Below are 19,324 nucleotides of genomic sequence, written 5' to 3' on the forward strand. Positions count from 1 at the left end.
GCATCGAACATGGACTGGCTATCTCTTTCACATATGATAATATACATGTTTCAATGCTATTCTCTCAGATCGTCCCACCCTCGCCGTCTCCCACAGACTCCAAAAGACTGTTCTGTAAATCTGTGTCTCTTTTGCTGTCGCCCATATAGGGTTATCATTACCATCTTTCTAAATTCCATATATATGCCTTAGTAAAGTGTATTGGTGTTTTTCTTTCTGACTTACTTCACTCTGTATAATAGGCTCCAGTTTCATCTACCTCATTAGAACGGATTCAAATGTGTTCTTTTTAATGGCTGAGCAATATTCTCTTTTGTCTATGTACCACAGCTTTCTTTCCCATTTGTCTGCTGATGGACATCTAGGTTGCTTCCATGCCCTGGCTATTGTAAACAGTGCTGTGGTGAACATTGGGGCACACGTGTCTTTTCCACTTCTGGGTGACTCACGATTTGAATGAGGAGAAACCATGATGACTATTAGCCTGTAAGTGGGAAACCCTGCACATGAGTTTGGTTGAAAGACTGGGACCAAAGTTGGTGATGGTTGTTTCAAACCGTCTGAGAGTGCTCAGATGGACATGTGGGGTGCTGTCCTGCTGGGGGACATCTCTGGTTGCTCTGTTCTCACCAGCAACAGAGGAGTTTCTTTCCTTCCTTTCATTTCCCTTGTTTCCCTTTCTCCCTCCTTCCTCCCTACCTGCCTTTCTTTCACAAACATTCAATGTGCTGTGCTGTGTTGTGTTTCGTTGCTCAGCCGGGTCCAACTCTTTTTGACCCCATGGACTGGAGCCCGCCAGGCTCCTCTGTCCATGGGGATTCTCGAGGCAGGCATACTGGAGCAGGCTGCCATTCTCCCCTCCAGGGGATCTTCCCAACCCAGGGACTGAATCCCGGTCTCCCATGATGCAGGTGGGTTTTTTTTTTTGTTTGTTTGTTACTGTCTGACCCACCAGGAAACCCTTAAAATGGGCTTCATCTGACACTATGTTTTTCATATCTGTAAGATCAAATGGGGTCTATTTTAGGATTTCCATGTCTCTCCTTACTTTTAGAACACACAAAACACAGTTATTCCAAGTCTCTTAATGTCTCTGTCTGCAACTTCTAAAATCTATGCCACTTCTGCCTGAGTTTCAATTCTCAAGGGGATTTTAGTATGATTTTTCTTACCTTCGTGAGATTTAATATGTTCTTAACGTGGTTCGGGGCTAGTTCCATACTCTTCTTGTGAATTGGCTGCTCATGTCTTTAAACATGTCTTCATAAATTTAAAGGCCAGTGATACATCTTTCTTGTAAAGTGTTGGCTCGTGCCTCTTGCCCATTTTTCTATCAGGTTTTAAGATCTTTCTTCTCAAAGTTGTAAGAGTCATCTTTTGGGTTTGTTTATGGCGTGCTTTTTCTAACTCTTAAAATGTTCAGCAGTGTGATGGACCCTGGGTGAGTAAGCAACAAGTGGACACCAGGATGTGAACACTTCACAGGAAACCCAGGGAGACCCACTAAGCCAACAAAGTGTCCCCAGGGGTGCACCTCAGGCTGGTTGACCCTACGAGTCAATTGGAAAAACGAGGACTGAGGTGGAGCACACAATCCATTCCCCTTTCCTCCAGAGCCAACCAGCTCAATGAGAGACCGTGGGAACTAGATGCACAGGACAGGATGACTCAGTGTTTTATCCAAGAAGCTGGAAGCTTGTGGCAGCTGCTCATGGAAATGAATTCCACCTTGGTTTTGGCTGTGAGGTCAGCTCCAAAAGAGCTTCCAGCAAGAAAACAAGATGAGAAAAGAGATTTGTGAGGGCACGTGTTGAGAAGACCCTTGCACACAAGGCTCACACAGCTCTGGGCAAGCTCCACCCCTTGTTGGGAATACTAATCAGCCGCAGGTGGTCATTTCCTGCATGGGATCCCCCAGCACAACCTGAAACAAGCATTTCTCTGCCCCATCCCCAGCACCCTGTTCAAACCCAAGCCTGGGGAGTACTCCCAGTGCGGTGACCCTGAATCCTAAACTTGAAACGAGACAGCTCCATGTGGAGCAAGGGCAAGTGTATTCAATGCGTTCTCACAGCCTGAAGACAAGGGTTTCCGACTGGAGACCAGAAAACGGAGGCGAGTTCCGGGAACACTGAGACAAGGAGGCGGGATGGAAAGGTTTCTGTCGGCTGGCCCAGAATTCAATGGGCTTCACGGTGCATTAAGACCACACTGCAGAGGGAACGTGGAATGATGCTCGCTTCCACAGACACTTAAACACAGCCTAGTTGTCGTGGAGGGATTTCAGGCAAGATATTCAAAACTAGATAAAGGTGAAAGGTGAGAGAGAACAGAATGAATGCCCGAGGAGTGTGGCTGTGGGGAAGGTTTGTAGGAGATGCACTCTGCCTGCCGTGTGACCCATGAGTTGACGTGGAGAGATGAGGGTGGCAGGTGAGTTTGGAGGCCTCTTTAGGGGAATTACAAATGCCTCATTTCTCCCACAAAATCATCTGAGTTGCTCCCCATCCTCCACTAGACATGTCAGGATGGGTCTTTGTGATGTCAAGGCTCACCCGGTGCCACCATTGGCTGGGGAAGAGACTTTCTGATCTCATAAACCGTAACGGTGTGGCCCCCTGGAGATGGGTATATATAAGGGTGCTCAGGGGCTCTGGGGCAGACTACTGGGAGCCTTCAGAATGACTAAGGTCACTGGGAAGCCACAAGGCTTAGAGCAGTTACGTAACAGCCATCTCCATATACCCTGGGGGAAAAGATGAAGACCTCCTATCAACTGAAGTCCAAAAGGTGAGCTGAAACCACCTAAGCTCCTCTTATCTTTCTCTGTTTGACTTACTTTGTGTGATCATCTCTAGGTGCATCCATGTTGACAAAATAGCATTGTTTCATCCTTTCTTATGGTTAATATTCCATTGTATGTATAAAATATCTTTCTTTATCCATTCACCTATGTATGGGCATTTCAGGTTGTTTCCATTTCTTTGCTACTGTACTTGGTACTACTATAAACACTGCTGTGCGCGTCTCTGTTCTGATGGGAGCTTTCATCTTTACTGGATATATGCCCAGTAGTGGGACTGCTGGATCATATGCTAACTCTATTTTTAGTTTGCTTCAAAAGCTGCATACTGGGGAGGGAGATGGGCAGGAGGTTCTAAACAGAGGGGACATATGTATACATATGGCTGATTCATGTTGAGGTTGGACAGAAAACAGCAAAATTCCGTAAAGCAACTATCCATCAATAAGAAAATAAAAATTAATTTTAAAAGAACTGCTTACTGTTTTCAATAGTGACAGCATCAGTTTCTTGACTTTCATGTATAGGATGTTGTTAATCTTGCTGCAGTGCATGGTCGACTTACACGTGTTTTTCAAAATCTGTGTTTCTTTATTTCTTAAAGCACTTTGAGCTGTATTTAACTGTTGATGTTTTCTTCCTGAGAGTGTTGTGGATTTTCTTTTTCACTTTTTTTCTTTTTTGGATGAATCACCCCTGACATGCTCAAGGGTAGGTCTCATGTTGAGTCCAGCGGCCTTGTGTATATCATATATCCATCAGCGATAGTTTGAAGGCTGCCATTACAGAGAAAACCCTCTACATTGCAAGGTTTTATGATTCCCTCCTCTTCTGGGATGGCCTGCCGCATCTGAGAGTTTTTGTCAGGCCCGGTTGTAGAGTAGAGTAGAACGAGCCAGAGGATGCCACAAAACCCAGTGTCTCCTCACTCTTGGATTTTTGAAGTAAATTTTCCTATTCTCTTTAAGTTGAAGACAAGGGGAGCTGGTTTTACGTGTACAGATTCTTGTTCCGTGACACTGAGACTACTCTATGTATTCAGCTGTGCTTGTTTTCACCTACATATTATTAGAAGGTGTTTCGACTACCACTCTTGCTGCAATAGGTTTACGTGATTCTGTATTTTATATGTATCTGTGGGAAGAAATTAATTCCAAACTACAGATGTTTCCCTTCCATCCACCAGGGTCCACCCATAGGTTTCTTGCCAGGTTGGATATCCATGTCACCTTTGTGTGGGTGCTCACTGCAGTGGATTTTTGTATCCCACCTCTCTGTTGCATCACCTGATGTTTCTTGAATCGAACCTCCTTCACTCAGTGGGATGATCTCTGGGTTTATCTATCTCTGAAGTTGTCCTCCTTTCAGATTTCAATCCTTGATTCAAAATTCATTCTAGACCTGTATCAATTTCCTTATACATTCCTCTGTCCAGGTATGCTATCTTCACTTTCATCTCTTTGATGTTTTGAATGGTTTCCATGGGACCTGGTTTGGGGTGTGTGGTGTTCGAAATCTGTTCATTTCTGATTTACTCCAGGAGAGGACCTGGTTTATCATACTGTCTCTGCCTCTTTGTTTATTTATTTATTTGTCTTTCATGGGAGTGCACTTTCCTAATCATGCTCATAGTGCCTCTTATCAGGTCCATCCCACCAGTAACCTAAAGTGTCCACTGTACTAATGCTATTCTACCACTCATTCCATGTACAGCTTTAGACAGTGGCCTTTTTTCGTGCTGAGGCAGAGGTGATCATATCCTCAACAGCTTAGATGTTTGTGTCTCTTACATTTCATCCTATGTGCACATTGTCATCAGCTTTTCTAATGAGGCACGGAATTGTGTTCACCCGTTCATATCCTCTACCTGTTAGCTTCCCCTGTGTTTATTTTTTCTCCTATGTGAGCCCTGGCAATTTGTAAAGAGTGGGTATGGGTTAGAGCTCAGCACCATTGTGAACACTGGGTCCATCAGCATTCTAAGGTTGCTGTTATAGAAAATGTCCACAAGGCGGCAGCATTTCTTCATTCCCTCCTCTTGTTGCTATGGTAACAGCCCCCTCTGAGGTTCTCCCAGGCCTGATTGTAAAGGAGAGGAAAAGGAGACCCTGGAAGTCACCAAAACCTTTTCTCTGTTTAGCCTTTGAGGTTTTTCTTTAAGTGAAACTTTTATTTCTCATTTAAGACAATTTACACCGTTGTAGTTGTTGCAGGGAACCAGTTTCTCCTTCCGTTCCACAGATACCTGGAGGTGTTCAGCTGTGGTTACTGTCACAGCTGTTTTGAGAATCTGTTGAGCACATTTCTCTTGATACAAGAAGTCCATGTGGATTATGAATTGCATAGGCATTTGTGGGAATAAATTTATTCCAGCCTTCACCTTTCAGGCTCTCACCCACCAACACCCTTTGCTAACCGTAATTTTCTTACCAGGAATGCAAGTCCATTTCACTTTTTTTTTTTTTTTTTCACTCATCGCCATCAATGTTTTTTTTTTTTTAATCCCCTCTCGAAGGTATATGATATGATATCTCTTTAATCTGCCCTTCTTTACTTACTGTGATTAACTCTAGATGTTTGCGTATCTCTGAAAATGGAATTTTTTCCAATTTCATAATTTTGGCGTCATATTTCATTGTGTATCTCTGTCACATTTCTTTCTTTCTCTTTTCATCTGCACCCAAGAATTCTCTTTCCTTTCATCTCTTGGTCGTTGTGAATGCTGCTGCAGTGCATGCAACAGACAACACAGAAATACAAAGGATCACAAGAGACTACTATCAGCAGCTATATGAAAATAAAATGGAAAACTTGGAAGAAATGGACGAATTCTTAGAAAAGTATAACCTTCCAAAACTGAGCCAGGAAGAAATAGAAAATCTTACTAGACCAATCAAAAGCATGGAAATTGAAACCGCAATGAAAAATCTTTGAACAAACAAAATCCAAGGACCAGTTGGCTTCACAGGTGAATCCCCCAAACAATTAAGAGCTAACACCTATCCTATTCAAACTCTTCCAAATTACTGCACAAGGTAAAACCCCCAAACTCAATTTCTGAGGCCCCCTTCACCCTAATCCCAAAACCAGCCAAAGATGCCGCCAAAAAAGAAAACTACAGGCCAATATCACTGATGAACATATGTGAAAAATGTTCAACAAATTCTAGCAAACAGAATCCAACGACATATTCAAGAAGTTAGACATCTTGACCTAGTGGGTTTATTCAAGAAAGCTCCATGTGGAACAAGGTCAAGTGTATTCACTGCGTTCTCACAGCCTGAAGACAAGGGTTTCCGACTGGAGACCAGAAAACAGAGGAGAGCTCCTGGAACGCGGAGAAAAGGAGGCGGGATGGGAAAGGTTTCTGTCGGCTGGCCCAGAATTAAGTGGTCTTCGAGGTGCATTAAGACCACATTGCAGGAGGAATGTGGAATGATTCTCGCTTCCACAGACACTTAAACACAACCTAGTTGTCATGGAGGAAGTTTAGGCAAGATATGAAAAGATAGATAATGGTGAAAGCTGAGAGAGAACAGAATGAATGCCCGAGGAGTGTGGCTGTGGGGCAAGGTTTGGAGGAGATGCACTCTGCCTGCTGTGTGACCCATCAGAGTTGACATAGAGGTGAGGGTGGCAGGTGAGTTTGGAGGCCTCTTTAGGGCATTACAAATGCCTCATTTCTCCCAGCAAATCATCTGAATTGCTCCCCATCCCCCGCTAGACATGTCAGGATGGGGCTTTGTGATGTCCAAGCTCACCCAGGGCCACCATTGGCTGGGGAAGAGACTTGCTGACCTCATAAAGCATGAGGGTGAGGCTCCATGGGGACGGGTATATATAGGGGTGCTCAGGGGCTCTGAGCAGACCACTGTGAGTCCTCCAAATGACTGAGGTGACTAGGAAGCCACAAGGCTCCAGAGTAGTTATGGAACACGCACCTCCTGTTACCCAGGAGAAGATGAAGACCTCCTATCAACTGAGGTCCAGAAAAAATGTCAAGGTGAGCTGAACCCAGCCAAAGTCCTCTTGTCCATCGGCCCCACCCCAAAAGACCCCCTCCCCTGTCCTTGCCTGGCACATAACCCTTCTCTGCCCACACCCCTTCTCCTGAAGCCATCGTTCCCACCTGTCTTCACACTCTTCCCTAAACCAGTGCCATTCTTTGCTCCCGCTCTTGTTTTCTCTAGGTGGCCAGGGTAACCGTGAGGGTGAATAATCCCATTCCGGCAAAGCTGCCAAAGAAAACTCAGAACATTCCCACCACCAAAAAGCTTAAGAAAATCAGATGCTCAAAGCTCTGTAGCCAGAGTTCCAAGGCAAATGAACAGCTGAATCAGAAGGAACCAGAGGAGGTCCCAGAGACCACAGAGACCCCTGCCATTCCAGTTAATCAGAATGAACCAGAGGAGGTCCCAGAGACCACAGAGACCCCTGCCATTCCAGCTACTCAGAAGGAACCAGAGGAGGTCCCAGAGACCACAGAGACCCCTGCCATTCCAGCTAATCAGAACGAACCAGAGGAGGTCCCAGAGGCCATGGAGAAGCCTGCCATTCCAGCTGGACCAGTGGACAGCCAGTGACTTCAGGGCATGGCTAGAGACTTCAGAAATGCTCGGGGGTCTCGCCGCTGAGTACTGGCCAACAGTACAGATGCTGAATATTATAGCAACTGCATACATTAATAACGAAAATAAAATCAACCAGATGTGAAAATATCTTTGTCTCTGAGTTCTCTGATAGTGGGGGGCAGAGAGGGCAGGGAAGGGATAAGTGTGTGAGGAGGGAGGGAGATGGCTTCTGTGGAGTTGGAGATGGGACCAGAATGCCCAGGTTGCCAGAAAGTAGGGGGAAGAACTGGTACCAGACTGAGCTTCAAAGACACACTTCCCATGGGAGAAGAGAAGAGGACTTGGTGTTTCTCTGTGTGAGTGCAGAGATGGACACTTTGCTGGGGAGCTGTGTCGTGTGTGTGGGGGGGTGGGGGGCGTGCAATACGCTAAAAAGGCATACAAAGGAGCTGCCCCATCAAAAGAATGGATATTGGCATTTGCAGCAACATGGAAGGTAGAATATTGAGTAAAATAACTCACAGAGATAGACAAATACTGTATGATATCACTTATAGAATCTAAACATACCGCAAAGTAGAGAATATGATAAAAATGGAGGCGCGCAGATATAGAGAAGCATCTACTGGTTACCAGCGGGGAGGGGAAGAGGGAGGGGCAATACAGAGGTGGGGTAGTGGGAGGCACACAGTGTTAGTTAGGTGGAAGATGAGCTCAGGGATGCATTGTACAACATGGGGAATAGAGCCAAGACTTTGTCATAACTATAAATGGAAAGCAAGCTTTAACAGTTGTATTATAAGAAAGAAAAGGAAAGAGAGTGGGAGGAGGAAGGAGGGAAGAAAGGAAGGAAAAGAATGGCATTTTTGGAGGTCAAAAAGCCAATACTGATTAGGTCCTTTTTAGCAAAGGAACGTATTTTATTTTATTTTATTTTACTTTATTTTATTTTAATTGGTGGGTAATTACTTTACAATATGGTGGTGGTTTTTGCCATACATTAACATGAATCAGCCATGAGTGTACATGTGTTACCCCTCCTGATTCCCCTCCCATCTCCCTCCCCATCCCATCCCTCTGGGTCATCCCAGTGCACCAGCCCTGAGCACCCTGTCTTATGCATCGAACATGGACTGGCTATCTCTTTCACATATGATAATATACATGTTTCAATGCTATTCTCTCAGATCGTCCCACCCTCGCCGTCTCCCACAGACTCCAAAAGACTGTTCTGTAAATCTGTGTCTCTTTTGCTGTCGCCCATATAGGGTTATCATTACCATCTTTCTAAATTCCATATATATGCCTTAGTAAAGTGTATTGGTGTTTTTCTTTCTGACTTACTTCACTCTGTATAATAGGCTCCAGTTTCATCTACCTCATTAGAACGGATTCAAATGTGTTCTTTTTAATGGCTGAGCAATATTCTCTTTTGTCTATGTACCACAGCTTTCTTTCCCATTTGTCTGCTGATGGACATCTAGGTTGCTTCCATGCCCTGGCTATTGTAAACAGTGCTGTGGTGAACATTGGGGCACACGTGTCTTTTCCACTTCTGGGTGACTCACGATTTGAATGAGGAGAAACCATGATGACTATTAGCCTGTAAGTGGGAAACCCTGCACATGAGTTTGGTTGAAAGACTGGGACCAAAGTTGGTGATGGTTGTTTCAAACCGTCTGAGAGTGCTCAGATGGACATGTGGGGTGCTGTCCTGCTGGGGGACATCTCTGGTTGCTCTGTTCTCACCAGCAACAGAGGAGTTTCTTTCCTTCCTTTCATTTCCCTTGTTTCCCTTTCTCCCTCCTTCCTCCCTACCTGCCTTTCTTTCACAAACATTCAATGTGCTGTGCTGTGTTGTGTTTCGTTGCTCAGCCGGGTCCAACTCTTTTTGACCCCATGGACTGGAGCCCGCCAGGCTCCTCTGTCCATGGGGATTCTCGAGGCAGGCATACTGGAGCAGGCTGCCATTCTCCCCTCCAGGGGATCTTCCCAACCCAGGGACTGAATCCCGGTCTCCCATGATGCAGGTGGGTTTTTTTTTTTGTTTGTTTGTTACTGTCTGACCCACCAGGAAACCCTTAAAATGGGCTTCATCTGACACTATGTTTTTCATATCTGTAAGATCAAATGGGGTCTATTTTAGGATTTCCATGTCTCTCCTTACTTTTAGAACACACAAAACACAGTTATTCCAAGTATCTTAATGTCTCTGTCTGCAACTTCTAAAATCTATGCCACTTCTGCCTGAGTTTCAATTCTCAAGGGGATTTTAGTATGATTTTTCTTACCTTCGTGAGATTTAATATGTTCTTAACGTGGTTCGGGGCTAGTTCCATACTCTTCTTGTGAATTGGCTGCTCATGTCTTTAAACATGTCTTCATAAATTTAAAGGCCAGTGATACATCTTTCTTGTAAAGTGTTGGCTCGTGCCTCTTGCCCATTTTTCTATCAGGTTTTAAGATCTTTCTTCTCAAAGTTGTAAGAGTCATCTTTTGGGTTTGTTTATGGCGTGCTTTTTCTAACTCTTAAAATGTTCAGCAGTGTGATGGACCCTGGGTGAGTAAGCAACAAGTGGACACCAGGATGTGAACACTTCACAGGAAACCCAGGGAGACCCACTAAGCCAACAAAGTGTCCCCAGGGGTGCACCTCAGGCTGGTTGACCCTACGAGTCAATTGGAAAAACGAGGACTGAGGTGGAGCACACAATCCATTCCCCTTTCCTCCAGAGCCAACCAGCTCAATGAGAGACCGTGGGAACTAGATGCACAGGACAGGATGACTCAGTGTTTTATCCAAGAAGCTGGAAGCTTGTGGCAGCTGCTCATGGAAATGAATTCCACCTTGGTTTTGGCTGTGAGGTCAGCTCCAAAAGAGCTTCCAGCAAGAAAACAAGATGAGAAAAGAGATTTGTGAGGGCACGTGTTGAGAAGACCCTTGCACACAAGGCTCACACAGCTCTGGGCAAGCTCCACCCCTTGTTGGGAATACTAATCAGCCGCAGGTGGTCATTTCCTGCATGGGATCCCCCAGCACAACCTGAAACAAGCATTTCTCTGCCCCATCCCCAGCACCCTGTTCAAACCCAAGCCTGGGGAGTACTCCCAGTGCGGTGACCCTGAATCCTAAACTTGAAACGAGACAGCTCCATGTGGAGCAAGGGCAAGTGTATTCAATGCGTTCTCACAGCCTGAAGACAAGGGTTTCCGACTGGAGACCAGAAAACGGAGGCGAGTTCCGGGAACACTGAGACAAGGAGGCGGGATGGAAAGGTTTCTGTCGGCTGGCCCAGAATTCAATGGGCTTCACGGTGCATTAAGACCACACTGCAGAGGGAACGTGGAATGATGCTCGCTTCCACAGACACTTAAACACAGCCTAGTTGTCGTGGAGGGATTTCAGGCAAGATATTCAAAACTAGATAAAGGTGAAAGGTGAGAGAGAACAGAATGAATGCCCGAGGAGTGTGGCTGTGGGGAAGGTTTGTAGGAGATGCACTCTGCCTGCCGTGTGACCCATGAGTTGACGTGGAGAGATGAGGGTGGCAGGTGAGTTTGGAGGCCTCTTTAGGGGAATTACAAATGCCTCATTTCTCCCACAAAATCATCTGAGTTGCTCCCCATCCTCCACTAGACATGTCAGGATGGGTCTTTGTGATGTCAAGGCTCACCCGGTGCCACCATTGGCTGGGGAAGAGACTTTCTGATCTCATAAACCGTAACGGTGTGGCCCCCTGGAGATGGGTATATATAAGGGTGCTCAGGGGCTCTGGGGCAGACTACTGGGAGCCTTCAGAATGACTAAGGTCACTGGGAAGCCACAAGGCTTAGAGCAGTTACGTAACAGCCATCTCCATATACCCTGGGGGAAAAGATGAAGACCTCCTATCAACTGAAGTCCAAAAGGTGAGCTGAAACCACCTAAGCTCCTCTTATCTTTCTCTGTTTGACTTACTTTGTGTGATCATCTCTAGGTGCATCCATGTTGACAAAATAGCATTGTTTCATCCTTTCTTATGGTTAATATTCCATTGTATGTATAAAATATCTTTCTTTATCCATTCACCTATGTATGGGCATTTCAGGTTGTTTCCATTTCTTTGCTACTGTACTTGGTACTACTATAAACACTGCTGTGCGCGTCTCTGTTCTGATGGGAGCTTTCATCTTTACTGGATATATGCCCAGTAGTGGGACTGCTGGATCATATGCTAACTCTATTTTTAGTTTGCTTCAAAAGCTGCATACTGGGGAGGGAGATGGGCAGGAGGTTCTAAACAGAGGGGACATATGTATACATATGGCTGATTCATGTTGAGGTTGGACAGAAAACAGCAAAATTCCGTAAAGCAACTATCCATCAATAAGAAAATAAAAATTAATTTTAAAAGAACTGCTTACTGTTTTCAATAGTGACAGCATCAGTTTCTTGACTTTCATGTATAGGATGTTGTTAATCTTGCTGCAGTGCATGGTCGACTTACACGTGTTTTTCAAAATCTGTGTTTCTTTATTTCTTAAAGCACTTTGAGCTGTATTTAACTGTTGATGTTTTCTTCCTGAGAGTGTTGTGGATTTTCTTTTTCACTTTTTTTCTTTTTTGGATGAATCACCCCTGACATGCTCAAGGGTAGGTCTCATGTTGAGTCCAGCGGCCTTGTGTATATCATATATCCATCAGCGATAGTTTGAAGGCTGCCATTACAGAGAAAACCCTCTACATTGCAAGGTTTTATGATTCCCTCCTCTTCTGGGATGGCCTGCCGCATCTGAGAGTTTTTGTCAGGCCCGGTTGTAGAGTAGAGTAGAACGAGCCAGAGGATGCCACAAAACCCAGTGTCTCCTCACTCTTGGATTTTTGAAGTAAATTTTCCTATTCTCTTTAAGTTGAAGACAAGGGGAGCTGGTTTTACGTGTACAGATTCTTGTTCCGTGACACTGAGACTACTCTATGTATTCAGCTGTGCTTGTTTTCACCTACATATTATTAGAAGGTGTTTCGACTACCACTCTTGCTGCAATAGGTTTACGTGATTCTGTATTTTATATGTATCTGTGGGAAGAAATTAATTCCAAACTACAGATGTTTCCCTTCCATCCACCAGGGTCCACCCATAGGTTTCTTGCCAGGTTGGATATCCATGTCACCTTTGTGTGGGTGCTCACTGCAGTGGATTTTTGTATCCCACCTCTCTGTTGCATCACCTGATGTTTCTTGAATCGAACCTCCTTCACTCAGTGGGATGATCTCTGGGTTTATCTATCTCTGAAGTTGTCCTCCTTTCAGATTTCAATCCTTGATTCAAAATTCATTCTAGACCTGTATCAATTTCCTTATACATTCCTCTGTCCAGGTATGCTATCTTCACTTTCATCTCTTTGATGTTTTGAATGGTTTCCATGGGACCTGGTTTGGGGTGTGTGGTGTTCGAAATCTGTTCATTTCTGATTTACTCCAGGAGAGGACCTGGTTTATCATACTGTCTCTGCCTCTTTGTTTATTTATTTATTTGTCTTTCATGGGAGTGCACTTTCCTAATCATGCTCATAGTGCCTCTTATCAGGTCCATCCCACCAGTAACCTAAAGTGTCCACTGTACTAATGCTATTCTACCACTCATTCCATGTACAGCTTTAGACAGTGGCCTTTTTTCGTGCTGAGGCAGAGGTGATCATATCCTCAACAGCTTAGATGTTTGTGTCTCTTACATTTCATCCTATGTGCACATTGTCATCAGCTTTTCTAATGAGGCACGGAATTGTGTTCACCCGTTCATATCCTCTACCTGTTAGCTTCCCCTGTGTTTATTTTTTCTCCTATGTGAGCCCTGGCAATTTGTAAAGAGTGGGTATGGGTTAGAGCTCAGCACCATTGTGAACACTGGGTCCATCAGCATTCTAAGGTTGCTGTTATAGAAAATGTCCACAAGGCGGCAGCATTTCTTCATTCCCTCCTCTTGTTGCTATGGTAACAGCCCCCTCTGAGGTTCTCCCAGGCCTGATTGTAAAGGAGAGGAAAAGGAGACCCTGGAAGTCACCAAAACCTTTTCTCTGTTTAGCCTTTGAGGTTTTTCTTTAAGTGAAACTTTTATTTCTCATTTAAGACAATTTACACCGTTGTAGTTGTTGCAGGGAACCAGTTTCTCCTTCCGTTCCACAGATACCTGGAGGTGTTCAGCTGTGGTTACTGTCACAGCTGTTTTGAGAATCTGTTGAGCACATTTCTCTTGATACAAGAAGTCCATGTGGATTATGAATTGCATAGGCATTTGTGGGAATAAATTTATTCCAGCCTTCACCTTTCAGGCTCTCACCCACCAACACCCTTTGCTAACCGTAATTTTCTTACCAGGAATGCAAGTCCATTTCACTTTTTTTTTTTTTTTTCACTCATCGCCATCAATGTTTTTTTTTTTTTAATCCCCTCTCGAAGGTATATGATATGATATCTCTTTAATCTGCCCTTCTTTACTTACTGTGATTAACTCTAGATGTTTGCGTATCTCTGAAAATGGAATTTTTTCCAATTTCATAATTTTGGCGTCATATTTCATTGTGTATCTCTGTCACATTTCTTTCTTTCTCTTTTCATCTGCACCCAAGAATTCTCTTTCCTTTCATCTCTTGGTCGTTGTGAATGCTGCTGCAGTGCATGCATCAGACAACACAGAAATACAAAGGATCACAAGAGACTACTATCAGCAGCTATATGAAAATAAAATGGAAAACTTGGAAGAAATGGACGAATTCTTAGAAAAGTATAACCTTCCAAAACTGAGCCAGGAAGAAATAGAAAATCTTACTAGACCAATCAAAAGCATGGAAATTGAAACCGCAATGAAAAATCTTTGAACAAACAAAATCCAAGGACCAGTTGGCTTCACAGGTGAATCCCCCAAACAATTAAGAGCTAACACCTATCCTATTCAAACTCTTCCAAATTACTGCACAAGGTAAAACCCCCAAACTCAATTTCTGAGGCCCCCTTCACCCTAATCCCAAAACCAGCCAAAGATGCCGCCAAAAAAGAAAACTACAGGCCAATATCACTGATGAACATATGTGAAAAATGTTCAACAAATTCTAGCAAACAGAATCCAACGACATATTCAAAAAGTTAGACATCTTGACCTAGTGGCTTTATTCAAGAAAGCTCCATGTGGAACAAGGTCAAGTGTATTCACTGCGTTCTCACAGCCTGAAGACAAGGGTTTCCGACTGGAGACCAGAAAACAGAGGAGAGCTCCTGGAACGCGGAGAAAAGGAGGCGGGATGGGAAAGGTTTCTGTCGGCTGGCCCAGAATTAAGTGGTCTTCGAGGTGCATTAAGACCACATTGCAGGAGGAATGTGGAATGATTCTCGCTTCCACAGACACTTAAACACAACCTAGTTGTCATGGAGGAAGTTTAGGCAAGATATGAAAAGATAGATAATGGTGAAAGCTGAGAGAGAACAGAATGAATGCCCGAGGAGTGTGGCTGTGGGGCAAGGTTTGGAGGAGATGCACTCTGCCTGCTGTGTGACCCATCAGAGTTGACATAGAGGTGAGGGTGGCAGGTGAGTTTGGAGGCCTCTTTAGGGCATTACAAATGCCTCATTTCTCCCAGCAAATCATCTGAATTGCTCCCCATCCCCCGCTAGACATGTCAGGATGGGGCTTTGTGATGTCCAAGCTCACCCAGGGCCACCATTGGCTGGGGAAGAGACTTGCTGACCTCATAAAGCATGAGGGTGAGGCTCCATGGGGACGGGTATATATAGGGGTGCTCAGGGGCTCTGAGCAGACCACTGTGAGTCCTCCAAATGACTGAGGTGACTAGGAAGCCACAAGGCTCCAGAGTAGTTATGGAACACGCACCTCCTGTTACCCAGGAGAAGATGAAGACCTCCTATCAACTGAGGTCCAGAAAAAATGTCAAGGTGAGCTGAACCCAGCCAAAGTCCTCTTGTCCATCGGCCCCACCCCAAAAGACCCCCTCCCCTGTCCTTGCCTGGCACATAACCCTTCTCTGCCCACACCCCTTCTCCTGAAGCCATCGTTCCCACCTGTCTTCACACTCTTCCCTAAACCAGTGCCATTCTTTGCTCCCGCTCTTGTTTTCTCTAGGTGGCCAGGGTAACCGTGAGGGTGAATAATCCCATTCCGGCAAAGCTGCCAAAGAAAACTCAGAACATTCCCACCACCAAAAAGCTTAAGAAAATCAGATGCTCAAAGCTCTGTAGCCAGAGTTCCAAGGCAAATGAACAGCTGAATCAGAAGGAACCAGAGGAGGTCCCAGAGACCACAGAGACCCCTGCCATTCCAGTTAATCAGAATGAACCAGAGGAGGTCCCAGAGACCACAGAGACCCCTGCCATTCCAGCTACTCAGAAGGAACCAGAGGAGGTCCCAGAGACCACAGAGACCCCTGCCATTCCAGCTAATCAGAACGAACCAGAGGAGGTCCCAGAGGCCATGGAGAAGCCTGCCATTCCAGCTGGACCAGTGGACAGCCAGTGACTTCAGGGCATGGCTAGAGACTTCAGAAATGCTCGGGGGTCTCGCCGCTGAGTACTGGCCAACAGTACAGATGCTGAATATTATAGCAACTGCATACATTAATAACGAAAATAAAATCAACCAGATGTGAAAATATCTTTGTCTCTGAGTTCTCTGATAGTGGGGGGCAGAGAGGGCAGGGAAGGGATAAGTGTGTGAGGAGGGAGGGAGATGGCTTCTGTGGAGTTGGAGATGGGACCAGAATGCCCAGGTTGCCAGAAAGTAGGGGGAAGAACTGGTACCAGACTGAGCTTCAAAGACACACTTCCCATGGGAGAAGAGAAGAGGACTTGGTGTTTCTCTGTGTGAGTGCAGAGATGGACACTTTGCTGGGGAGCTGTGTCGTGTGTGTGGGGGGGTGGGGGGCGTGCCATATGCTAAAAAGGCATACAAAGGAGCTGCCCCATCAAAAGAATGGATATTGGCATTTGCAGCAACATGGAAGGTAGAATATTGAGTAAAATAACTCACAGAGATAGACAAATACTGTATGATATCACTCATAGAATCTAAACATACCGCAAAGTAGAGAATATGATAAAAATGGAGGCGCGCAGATATAGAGAAGCATCTACTGGTTACCAGCGGGGAGGGGAAGAGGGAGGGGCAATACAGAGGTGGGGTAGTGGGAGGCACACAGTGTTAGTTAGGTGGAAGATGAGCTCAGGGATGCATTGTACAACATGGGGAATAGAGCCAAGACTTTGTCATAACTATAAATGGAAAGCAAGCTTTAACAGTTGTATTATAAGAAAGAAAAGGAAAGAGAGTGGGAGGAGGAAGGAGGGAAGAAAGGAAGGAAAAGAATGGCATTTTTGGAGGTCAAAAAGCCAATACTGATTAGGTCCTTTTTAGCAAAGGAACGTATTTTATTTTATTTTATTTTACTTTATTTTATTTTAATTGGTGGGTAATTACTTTACAATATGGTGGTGGTTTTTGCCATACATTAACATGAATCAGCCATGAGTGTACATGTGTTACCCCTCCTGATTCCCCTCCCATCTCCCTCCCCATCCCATCCCTCTGGGTCATCCCAGTGCACCAGCCCTGAGCACCCTGACTTATGCATCGAACATGGACTGGCTATCTCTTTCACATATGATAATATACATGTTTCAATGCTATTCTCTCAGATCGTCCCACCCTCGCCGTCTCCCACAGACTCCAAAAGACTGTTCTGTAAATCTGTGTCTCTTTTGCTGTCGCCCATATAGGGTTATCATTACCATCTTTCTAAATTCCATATATATGCCTTAGTAAAGTGTATTGGTGTTTTTCTTTCTGACTTACTTCACTCTGTATAATAGGCTCCAGTTTCATCTACCTCATTAGAACGGATTCAAATGTGTTCTTTTTAATGGCTGAGCAATATTCTCTTTTGTCTATGTACCACAGCTTTCTTTCCCATTTGTCTGCTGATGGACATCTAGGTTGCTTCCATGCCCTGGCTATTGTAAACAGTGCTGTGGTGAACATTGGGGCACACGTGTCTTTTCCACTTCTGGGTGACTCACGATTTGAATGAGGAGAAACCATGATGACTATTAGCCTGTAAGTGGGAAACCCTGCACATGAGTTTGGTTGAAAGACTGGGACCAAAGTTGGTGATGGTTGTTTCAAACCGTCTGAGAGTGCTCAGATGGACATGTGGGGTGCTGTCCTGCTGGGGGACATCTCTGGTTGCTCTGTTCTCACCAGCAACAGAGGAGTTTCTTTCCTTCCTTTCATTTCCCTTGTTTCCCTTTCTCCCTCCTTCCTCCCTACCTGCCTTTCTTTCACAAACATTCAATGTGCTGTGCTGTGTTGTGTTTCGTTGCTCAGCCGGGTCCAACTCTTTTTGACCCCATGGACTGGAGCCCGCCAGGCTCCTCTGTCCATGGGGATTCTCGAGGCAGGCATACTGGAGCAGGCTGCCATTCTCCCCTCCAGGGGATCTTCCCAACCCAGGGACTGAATCCCGGTCTCCCATGATGCAGGTGGGTTTTTTTTTTTGTTTGTTTGTTACTGTCTGACCCACCAGGAAACCCTTAAAATGGGCTTCATCTGACACTATGTTTTTCATATCTGTAAGATCAAATGGGGTCTATTTTAGGATTTCCATGTCTCTCCTTACTTTTAGAACACACAAAACACAGTTATTCCAAGTATCTTAATGTCTCTGTCTGCAACTTCTAAAATCTATGCCACTTCTGCCTGAGTTTCAATTCTCAAGGGGATTTTAGTATGATTTTTCTTACCTTCGTGAGATTTAATATGTTCTTAACGTGGTTCGGGGCTAGTTCCATACTCTTCTTGTGAATTGGCTGCTCATGTCTTTAAACATGTTTTCATAAATTTAAAGGCCAGTGATACATCTTTCTTGTAAAGTGTTGGCTCGTGCCTCTTGCCCATTTTTCTATCAGGTTTTAAGATCTTTCTTCTCAAAGTTGTAAGAGTCATCTTTTGGGTTTGTTTATGGCGTGCTTTTTCTAACTCTTAAAATGTTCAGCAGTGTGATGGACCCTGGGTGAGTAAGCAACAAGTGGACACCAGGATGTGAACACTTCACAGGAAACCCAGGGAGACCCACTAAGCCAACAAAGTGTCCCCAGGGGTGCACCTCAGGCTGGTTGACCCTACGAGTCAATTGGAAAAACGAGGACTGAGGTGGAGCACACAATCCATTCCCCTTTCCTCCAGAGCCAACCAGCTCAATGAGAGACCGTGGGAACTAGATGCACAGGACAGGATGACTCAGTGTTTTATCCAAGAAGCTGGAAGCTTGTGGCAGCTGCTCATGGAAATGAATTCCACCTTGGTTTTGGCTGTGAGGTCAGCTCCAAAAGAGCTTCCAGCAAGAAAACAAGATGAGAAAAGAGATTTGTGAGGGCACGTGTTGAGAAGACCCTTGCACACAAGGCTCACACAGCTCTGGGCAAGCTCCACCCCTTGTTGGGAATACTAATCAGCCGCAGGTGGTCATTTCCTGCATGGGATCCCCCAGCACAACCTGAAACAAGCATTTCTCTGCCCCATCCCCAGCACCCTGTTCAAACCCAAGCCTGGGGAGTACTCCCAGTGCGGTGACCCTGAATCCTAAACTTGAAACGAGACAGCTCCATGTGGAGCAAGGGCAAGTGTATTCAATGCGTTCTCACAGCCTGAAGACAAGGGTTTCCGACTGGAGACCAGAAAACGGAGGCGAGTTCCGGGAACACTGAGACAAGGAGGCGGGATGGAAAGGTTTCTGTCGGCTGGCCCAGAATTCAATGGGCTTCACGGTGCATTAAGACCACACTGCAGAGGGAACGTGGAATGATGCTCGCTTCCACAGACACTTAAACACAGCCTAGTTGTCGTGGAGGGATTTCAGGCAAGATATTCAAAACTAGATAAAGGTGAAAGGTGAGAGAGAACAGAATGAA

The sequence above is a fragment of the Dama dama genome, chromosome X (assembly GCF_033118175.1).
Source record: "Dama dama isolate Ldn47 chromosome X, ASM3311817v1, whole genome shotgun sequence".
NCBI lineage: Eukaryota > Metazoa > Chordata > Mammalia > Artiodactyla > Cervidae > Dama > Dama dama.